Genomic DNA, 9,887 nt, shown 5'->3' with positions numbered 1-9,887 from the left:
GGCAGGAAGGAGGTTGCCAGGCCAGGGGGGGCAGACAGCAGGCGGGCCACAGTTGAGCAGGGGGTGGGGCCAGGATCCAAAACTTCTGCCAGATCCTAACCCTGGTCCCTGGAAGCCCAGAGCAGCTCTGGGCTGCTCAGATCTGTGCCACCTCTTTAGGGCTAACTGTTGGGGCTTCTGCGGCATTACCTGGGATAAAGGGAATGAATTTTCCTTGCCTTGGGCTGAGTTGCAGGCAGCGCCAACCCTGCTCTTGATGTATCACAGGCCGGCCAGCCTGCCTGCTCCAGGGCAGGTTAAGATTGGGCTGTCAGGTTCCCCCCCCCCTTAGTCCTATACAATATAGCATTTCCTTGTATCAGCTGTTATCTGAGTGAAACATTTCTGCAGATAATAGTGAATGCAAGTGGAGCCGAAATCGGTATTTTGACAATAACAGGAATCAAGGCAAAGCTCTTCCATTACTGGGTAGTGGGTCTTGGCAGCTGAGATACTGTAAGTAATAAGTCAGGGCTACATGTGTTGCATGATGTAGGTGCCATGTTGGCAGAGCCTGACATATGCTAATTGTGTCATTGGCCACTGGGCACTGTTATCATAAATTAACTACTGTCATTACAGTAATCAACAAAAACATTCATAAAGTTCACACATAGCAAAATGAATGAAGAGATGTTTCCCTGTCCCCAAAGAACTCAGAGTCTAAGAAACAGATGCAAAAGAGACACCACAAAGAGCAGCTGGAAAGCAGATGAAAGAACTGGGGTAATTGTGCTTCCCCTACTAAATCTAACTGAAACTACTGCTTTCAGCCCACTGCCACAGAACCCATGATACCACTAGCAACGGGTGTAGGAAACTCACATGGCACATTTCCATGTGTTTTAGACGCTAGTATGAAGTAGCAGCCACTGCCAGTGCCAGGTTGCTGGGGCCCCGGGCCAATCCTGCCCAGGATCTTCTATGGTGCCCATCAGTGATGTGCCGGAGTCACAACACGGAATCGCAACCAAGTTGTGAGTCTCCACCCCCTCGATTCAACTCTTGAGTCATAAGAGGCTTCTGTCACGACTCGTTCTGGGCCTTTTTAAGAGTCATTTTTTACTTGAATGAGTCATTTTGAAAAGCAAGTCAAGCCATGAGTCAGGTGCAGCTCCACAGAAAAAACAGAAGTGCTGGTGGGGGTATGTCAGAGTTCTTATTTAACACTGTCCTGATGTTCCCATCCCACTGGTCATCAGCAATCTTTTGAAGTCCTTCAAATGAGCCATGAGTTTCTAAGGCATTCCCCTTCTATCGCAAGAAAATGACTACCCCTGCTTTGCCAATCTCCTTAGTCCCCTCTGTGGCCTATCCAGGTATTTTCCTATTTCAAGAACCTGCTCCCTGTCCATTGGGCTCCTCTTTTTCCCCTCCCTCATCCAGAGAAAAAAATTAGACCATCCATTCGTCCAATCAACCATCTGTTACTTCTAAGATGGATAAGAGAGCCCACTCCTCCCATGTCTTGGTTGCCCCTGCCCTTCTGATTCTTCCCCCCTCTTGCAGCTTCCCTCCTCCCCTCCACCCCCTAACCCCTGCTTCCAGGAGTCAACCTACTCCTCCCATCAACTCTTCCGCTTGCACTGGCTTCCAGATTGCCCACTAGGTCTTTCAAAGCAACACAGAATTGGCAAAAAAAAAAAAAAAATTGTAAGCAAGCATGCACACACAGAAAGCTGAGTCGCGGGTCCGAAATGTTGAATCTACATGACTCATGTTTATACAAGTCATGACCATTTTCTGGTACAGCCCTGAGTCATGGGCAGTGCCTGAGGTAATGACACATGTGACTTGAGTTCCCATAAGTCTCAGAAAATGTGTCTTTTCATGTCACATAAATCTGTAAATCATGAGTGCCCATCCCTGGTGCCCAACCTCTGATGGCACATTGGGTGTTCCTACTGCCTTGAATCCCATGCTTATGCACAGTCAGGTGAGCTCTCTGATGGGCATGGACCCTCAGCTAGTGCCAAACCCAGCTGACCTGATGCCACCATGTCGTTTAGGCCAAATCGTTCAGGCTGAGTGACCTTCAGGGTTGCCAACCAATTGATACTTTATTGTCCTAACCAGTTTAAATCACATTCCATCAGATAAACAGTACTGAAGTCTGGCCAAAGGCAAAGAAATGAATCTGCTGAGATGCACCAGATTCTGTAAGGCTCCATTCATAAACTGCTAGGTTCTGCCCTCATTCTGCCACAACACAGTAAACGCCAACTTCATGAGCCCATGTTGCCTTGAGTCATAGAATCACAGAATCAAAGGTAGAAGGAACCTACAATGTCATCTAGTCCTGCCTGTAGCAGGAAATGCTTCAGATAATGCTGGAGCAGCATCTCCAGCAAGTGCCTGTCGGGCCTCTGCTTGAAGAGCTCCAGTGAGGGAGAATCCACCACCTTCCTAAGCAATCTGTTCCACCTTGAACCACCCTGACCGTCAAGAATTTATTCCTGATGTCCAGTTGGAATCTCTCCTCTCTTGCAGTTTGTACATATTGGATCTAGTTCTACTTTCAGAGGCAACTGAGAACTAATTTGTCCCTCCTTCCATATGACAGCCCTTCTCTTTTTCAGACTGAACAAACCAAGTTCCCTCAACCTTTCCTCATAGGGCTTATTCTCCAGCCCTCTGATCATCGCTCTCCTCTGACCCATTCCAGTTTGACTGCATCTTTCTTAAAGTGAGGTGCCCAGAATTGGACACAGTATTCTAGGGGAGGTCTGACCAATGCAGAGTAAAGCTGAACCACAACTTCTTGCAACTTGGAAGCTACAGTTCTACTAATGTAGGCTAGTAGAGTCTTTGGAACTCCAAAGCTGGCCAATCAGTGTCCCTTTCATTAATTGTTCTGAACAATGCAGGCACTTCATGCTGGCCACCAGGAAGGCTTCTATGACACTCGGGGCACAATCCTAACTGCACCCATGGCTGGTGCAAGTCCCTTACGCCAGCCTGGGAGGGCTGCAAACATGCCATAAAGCATGTTTATGTCTACGTTGCAGAAAGCCGTGTCGGTGCACAGAGATGTGCACCTCAGAGGCCAGATCCAACCTCCACAGTGGTGAAGAAAGGTAAGTCCGCACCAGCCAGGCTCAGCAGACATGGAGGTCTGGTGGCGGGGAGGAGGAAGGAAGGAGGCATTATGGGGAAGATAGGCGGTGGGCAGGCCTGTGAGCAGGTGGGCAGGGAGTGAGGAGGTGGGACCAGGGTCCAGTGGGACCAGCGTGGGACAAGTTATGCTGGATCCTAGCCCAGCACCTTTTCAGGTGGCATAGATCTGAGTAGACCCATTGGGGCCGCTTCAGCTCTACCCGGGGTAAGGGGAATTTTTTCCAGTTGCCTCAGGTTGAGCCTCAACTAGCCCCAAACTTGCGCTGGATACAGCGCAGACCCACAGCCCTTGCCTGTTACAGGGCAAGTTAGGATTGTGCTGCCCAATTCCCAGCAGCAACATGCAACTCAGATAACTTATCAAAAAGGCTGAAGGCTCTTATAAATACTAGCCTCGGTGAAGAGCTAGAAGAGGAATAATTAACTCCATTGATCACACTGAGCCAGATTGCTTTGTACCATCCCTTGGAAAAGATATATTCATTTCTATTTAAAATAGCATTCACCACATTTTCAAGGATTAGATATATGAAAACCACCTCTATTCTATTTGGATTGTACAATGTGAATAAAATTAGAGGAAAGCAAGTGTTCTAAATTTTCTACCTCAAGAATGTTTGCATAAGTATCTTTTGAATAATTTTCTTTTTAAGAAGATGAATTTGCTTTCGTACAGTTTTCGGTGTGTTATCATAACTACCTCCTCCACTGTGCTACCAGACATGCTCAAAAATATATGTAATAACATGCATACAAGGGGAACTACACAAACGTGCAGCGCCTTTGTACCCTGCACATGCCCGATCTCGTCTGATCTCGGAAGCTAAGCAGGGTCAGATCTGGTTAGTACTTGGATGGGAGACCGCCTGGGAATACCGGGTGCTGTAGGCTTATACCATAATCTTTTGAGACTGAAGGTTGCCAACCAACCATTTGTACAGGTGGCTTGTGACAACCCACAATGCAGATTGGCATTCAACAAGGGCAAAGTAGACAGAAGTCTGGGGCAACAAGGTCATACTTATTGTGGGGATAAGTACACAATAAAAGGGAAAGGAGATCAAATGTCAATTGCAGTAAATAACTCACAACCCAATCCCAACTAGTGCTGGAGCAGCCAGGACATTTGGCCTGTGCTGTATCCAGTGCTAGTCTGAAGCTGGTTGACTGTCTCTTTGGGGTAAGGGGATATTTTTATCACCAGACAGCCAATGGGGCTGACAGCTCACCAGACAGCTCTATGGGGCACTTGGATCCCTGCCAGGAAGTCTGAGTGGTCTCATGTAGGGCCCCTGGCCTGAGAAGAAGGTTAGGCCCCTGGCCTGAGAAGATGGAGGAGGCCTCTGCCAATCCTGCCCTCTCCTGGGTCAGACCCCCTGTTCTGCCCCAACCACCACCATTCTGTCCCGTTTTCCTGTTCCACCCTCTCCCTGTCACATTCGTGACAGCTTTGGCCGGCGCAGCACCCACTGTGCTCTTAGTTGCTAGTTAGATTAAGGAACAAGCTTTAACTTCCTGAAAGAGAAAGGATATGCGGACATACAGAATGGAGGAAGAGAAAGTGAAAAAGGGGAGTGGGATGTGGACAGTAGGGCATACAGACTTCAGAACAGGTTGCAGGAGACAGAGAAATGTAAACAATTCACAGGGAAAACGCTAGACCAACTCACCAATGGGCTGCAGATGGGTTGACAGGAAGAAAGGCTTTGCAAAAAAAGTATACTTCTCCTGTATTGGATGTATTTCTCTGGACCTGAAGCAGTGCAGAAGCCATGGGGCTAAATAGCCAAGATAGCTCCTGAGGAAGCTTGAGGTGAGTGAGTTCAAGTGAAAGACAAAAACGACACAAAGTGGAAGGAGAATGCACACTTTGGGGATCTAGGGCCAGGCTTCTTATGGAGTTCACTGACCACAGACCAACAAACCTGTAATTCTTTTGAGATCTTTGACACAGTATTGCCCACAGATGGCTTCCAACAGGTCGTCCCTGCTTCTCAGACTTTGTGATGAGGAATTTGTGGGGAGAGGGGAATAGTGGATTGGGGAGAATGGAAAAGAAGTGAAATTGGCTTGAGTTGCACGAAGCATCCTGTTGCACAAGAGTCCGACCACTGAATTAACATATGACAAGACATTGCATGTGAATGGAAAAGGACCTTTGGCTGGCCTCAGAAGCCTAAATAGCTCGTTTTTCCTTGAGGTTATGACAACTATTAGATTATGCCCATATCCTACATGCAGATAGGATGTATGGGGCAAGGTGCAGCTGCTTGGAAATTTCTATGAGGCTTCCCTATGTAATGGAGAAGGTATTGTGGGTGGGTACTGACCAGGAAAGAAAGAAAAATACCTGTCCTTATGAATTTGGTTTGAGGGTTGAGAGCCTTAGGCTGCAATCCTAACCACACTTTCCTGACAGTAAGCCCCATTGAACAAAATAGGACTTACTTCTGAGTAGACCTGGTTAGGATTGTGCCCTTAGACTTTGGTCTGACTTAGTGCTAGCCCACCACTTACCCTGAACCAGAGATACATCATAGCATTTCCAAAGAGATAGGGTGACCTCACAACAAATGCATTTCCCCCAACGTATTGTGCACACGAATGGAATCCCTAGCATGTATGCACTGCTGAAACAGAGACGCCTGCGTTGGCTCGGTCATGTCCTGAGGATGGATGATGGCTGGATCCCAAAGGATCTCCTCTATGGAGAGCTTTTGCAAGGAAAGCGCCCTACAGGTAGACCACAGCTGCAATACAAGGACATCTGCAAGATGGATCTGAAGGCCTTAGAAGTGGACCTCAACTGGGGGGAAACCCTGGCCTCTGAGCAGCCTGCTTGGAGACAGGCAGTGCAGCATGGCCTTTCCCAGTTTGAAGAGACACTTGACCAACAGACTGAGGCAAAGAGGCAAAGAAGGAAGGCCCATTGCCAGGGAGACAGACCAGGGACAGACTGCACTTGCTCCCGGTGTGGAAGGGATTGTCACTCCCGAATCGGCCTTTTCGGCCACACTAGACGCTGTTCCAGAACCACCATTCAGAGCGCGATACCATAGTCTTTTGAGACTGAAAGTTGCCAACTACTTCCTGCTTAATGACATCCTGCTTAATGCCTCGGCAGGCACTATGAATGCTATTCAGCCTGCTGTATGAAATGAGTTTGACGCCCATGAGCTAGACAGACCAATAATCTGACTCAGTAGAAGGAAGCTTTGTATTCTGAACTAAGGATCCATCTCTCTTTTTTAGTGTATTCCAATTTAGTACCGAGTCAAAAGTTCCTTTTAGAACTTTTGCCATTGAAAGAGGGAGATGGGCACAGTGACTGAAAGGTTCCCTTAGTGCCACCACCTGTTTTGTGGCATGAGTGGCAACAGTCATCATGCTCCCTGTTGCTGGTTGGCACCATTTCTCCACCCCCTCCCCACATACACACACACTGTTCCAGTGCAGGGGCAGTAAGTATTGCTCGCACTGCAGTTTGACTTCATGATAACACTGCATCATCATGTGACATCATGAAGTACATGGCGTGAAGTACACAGTGTGCTTTCTGTGCAACTGTGTCACTGGTAACTTTGCAACCTCCAAATGGGACGGCATAGTAGGAGGGGGTCACTCTGGCTTAAGAACAGGGTTCCCTAATTTTTATTTCTGGTTTCAAGTAAGGCAAGCACTATTCCAAAGGAAAAACTGTACAAAGTTTCATGCTCAAGTCTGCTTCAGAAAAAAGGTCTAAAATAGCCATAAATATTAAATACAGTTTTTTCTTCTGTCAGTTTCCCTCCGTCTACACATGATCCATGGGTTTAAATGAGCAGACATCTAGCTGCACAAAATTTTCTATTATGCTGCAGGAATGTGATTACACAATCAGTCTACTGTAAACACTGCAAATAAAGGCAGGTAAGATTAGGCTGCTAAAGAGGAAAAGATGTTAAGCACTGACACAGCAGTATGGCACAGAAACGGAGCCTAGTGCAAGGATTCATCAGAATATCAAGACTCATCAAAAACAACTGCACAGTTTGCAAAGCATGTCTTTTTTTTCCATGTGGCACGATCCCTGCTTGTTTATGCTGCCTGCTTTTAATCATTGCAACGCTAGAGGAAACGGATAGGCCGTTAAGTTTGTTCAGTTCACCATTACATCAAGCTTCCCCTCTTCCAGCCACAATAACTTTCAGGAACTTGCTGAAACATTTGTGTTTCCCCTCAAGAAGTCATACGTTTTAATACCGTAGTTCACCTGATGAGGTGAAATCTTGTGTGGGGTATAATAAAAAGAGAACTGCTCAAGTCAGACCCAGCAGTTAAATTTCCTGTTCCCAGCTCTAAGCCATGGGATACCTCCAGGAAGCTGACAAGCCCAACAGGAAGGCAAGAGCCTTCCACCATTGTCTGGCCCCAGCACCTGGTATTCAAAAGTGTGCTACACAGAGACGACCTTTGATCACTTGGCTAACAGTTGTTGATTGACCTGCCTTGAATGACTGCGGCAGTATAAATGCCAGGATGATGAATTCTGTTAGGAAGTGCTTTTTTTGCATTATTGGAAATTGCTTTTTCAATTTTAGCATGAAGCAAAAGCCCAAAGTGACTTGACTGATATCCATTTATCATTTTAAAAAATGCAAAGCTGTACCACAAGTCCATGTACATCAACGGCCCAATCCTACCTAACTCCGCATGCACTGACACAACCACATCAATGGGCCGTGTGCTGCATCCCATGGGGGAGTTTCAAGCCGCAAAGGCCTCCACAAGGTAAGGGAACATTTGTTCTCTTATCCCGGGGTCAGTCCTTGCTGCCCCTCTGGATCTACTTGAACCTCAGAAACTGCATCCAATGAACTCTCCATATCCGCAGATTTGGAACCCACGGATTTCATCATCCCTGGGTTCTGAACCCATGGCTGGATCCTTTGAAGACCTCCCAGATGCAATTGGAACCTTGTTATGGTTGCCTCTGGAAAGCACTCTGAGACCACGCACAGCTGCGTGCAGCTTTTGCAAGCCTCAGAATGCCACCCAAAAGGTTTTAAAGTGAACCGGTTTTCAGTGAAAACTGTAAGTTCACTTTAAAATCTTCCAGGTGGCATTAGCCTCAATGTTGCCCAAATTAGCAGATTCCAACATCCACTGATTTTGGTATCCACGGGGGTTCTGAGAACGGAACCCCAATGGATAATGAGGACTGACCTGTATAGCTGCCCCCTCCCACTGCAGGAAGCAACATATGCCCCGTTGGCATGGCTGCATCCATGCTGCAAAGTTGGATAGGATTGGGCCCAAAAGCCCTTTTCCAATATGTGCATTCATTGAACTTGAATGGTGTGGCTGTGAAATGTTTGACCTCTTTCCTGCACACATTCATTTGAACACTTCTACGCATGGAGGCTCCATTCAGAGGTTCAAATGAATACGTGTGTGTGTCAGAAGCAGCGCCTGCCACCACCATGCACACTTACTGAATAACAGAAAGGGATGAACCATGGCAGTAGGTGTGAAAGTAGGGACCTTTCACTATGAATTGAAAGGCACAAGTATATGAGCTGTGAGAGGACATGATTCACCAAAATACTTGTCATATTGACATGCCCTTAATTAAGAGTTTTGCTAAAGTTATAAATAATGCACACTGGGACCTGCTCTTATTTGTTAGCATATCTCTGTGAGGATTAGAAGCTTTATCCTTTGCTAGGAGAAGTTACTGTTTGCAAAGGGATTTACTGTAGTCAGTACAAGTTAAACAAGCTTTCCGCTGTAAATCAAGTCTGTGGTCAAAGGCACTTTTGTGAATGCACAAGGCTAAAATGTTCTTGAATTCTATACCTCCAACTTAGAGCCACTTGAAATGTTATCAGCACAATCCTATCTTGTGCTGTAGATGTTATCAGCGCAATCCTATCTTGTATCCAGCACAAGGTAGGACTCCAAAGTGGATCACCCTTACCCCCTGGTAAGCCACTGCAGGCCCTATGGGTCTTCTCAGACTTGCGCCACCAGGAGGTTGCACAAGCGGCACAAGTTTGAGGAGAGCAGAGTGGCTTGAAGCCGCTCCACACTGCTCAGGTATGAGGGATAGAATCTGGCATAACAGCTGGATCCCAGCCCCGCCTCCCGCTCCCTGCCCTCCCCCGGGACCACACTTCGCCACCCCAGAATGCCTCCCTCCTGCCTCCTCCCCACCTCCTCCCCACCCTCCCCAAAGCCTCGCATCAGCTGACGCAAAGCTCACTCTGTTGGTGCAGAGGCTGGATTCAGCCTCCAAGAGCTGGTGCATCTCTGTGCGCTGGCCCAGCCAATTCTCAAGGAGGTGCAAACAAGCCTTATAGCATGTTTGCAACCCTCCTGGGCTGGCGCAAGGGACTTATGCTACCCAAGGGCAAGTCTGGGCAAGTAGCAAGGATATATGATAGCGCAGTCCTCCACATGTTTACTCAGAAGCGAGTTGCATTGTGTTGAATGGGACTTCCTCCCAAGTAAGCATGAATAGAATTGCACTTGGACATCTGAAGGTCTCTGACAATATACTATGTAAATCAGCATAATCAAACTAGTGGGTCGCAACGCACCAGGGGAACCAGAAATGGGTCATTCCCCTTAAGGGGATGACCAAGGAATGGGCTCCCAAGGATGCTGCAACAATCATGGCACTCCGTGGACCCAAGGGCATTTTATGATGCCTGGGGCATCCTGAAGACTCCTAGAGGGTCCCAGAGGCT

At 47.4% G+C, this 9,887-nt stretch overlaps 1 pseudogene; it reads left to right on the top strand.

Annotated features, from left to right (window-relative positions):
- The first annotated feature begins 3,926 nt into the window (after positions 1-3,926).
- Positions 3,927-4,047, top strand: LOC136656569 (5S ribosomal RNA; annotated as a pseudogene).
- Positions 4,048-9,887: the final 5,840 nt, after the last annotated feature.

Source organism: Tiliqua scincoides, chromosome 6 (assembly GCF_035046505.1).
Source record: "Tiliqua scincoides isolate rTilSci1 chromosome 6, rTilSci1.hap2, whole genome shotgun sequence".
NCBI classification, from domain to species: domain Eukaryota; kingdom Metazoa; phylum Chordata; class Lepidosauria; order Squamata; family Scincidae; genus Tiliqua; species Tiliqua scincoides.
This window is presented reverse-complemented; position numbering and strand designations above follow the sequence as displayed.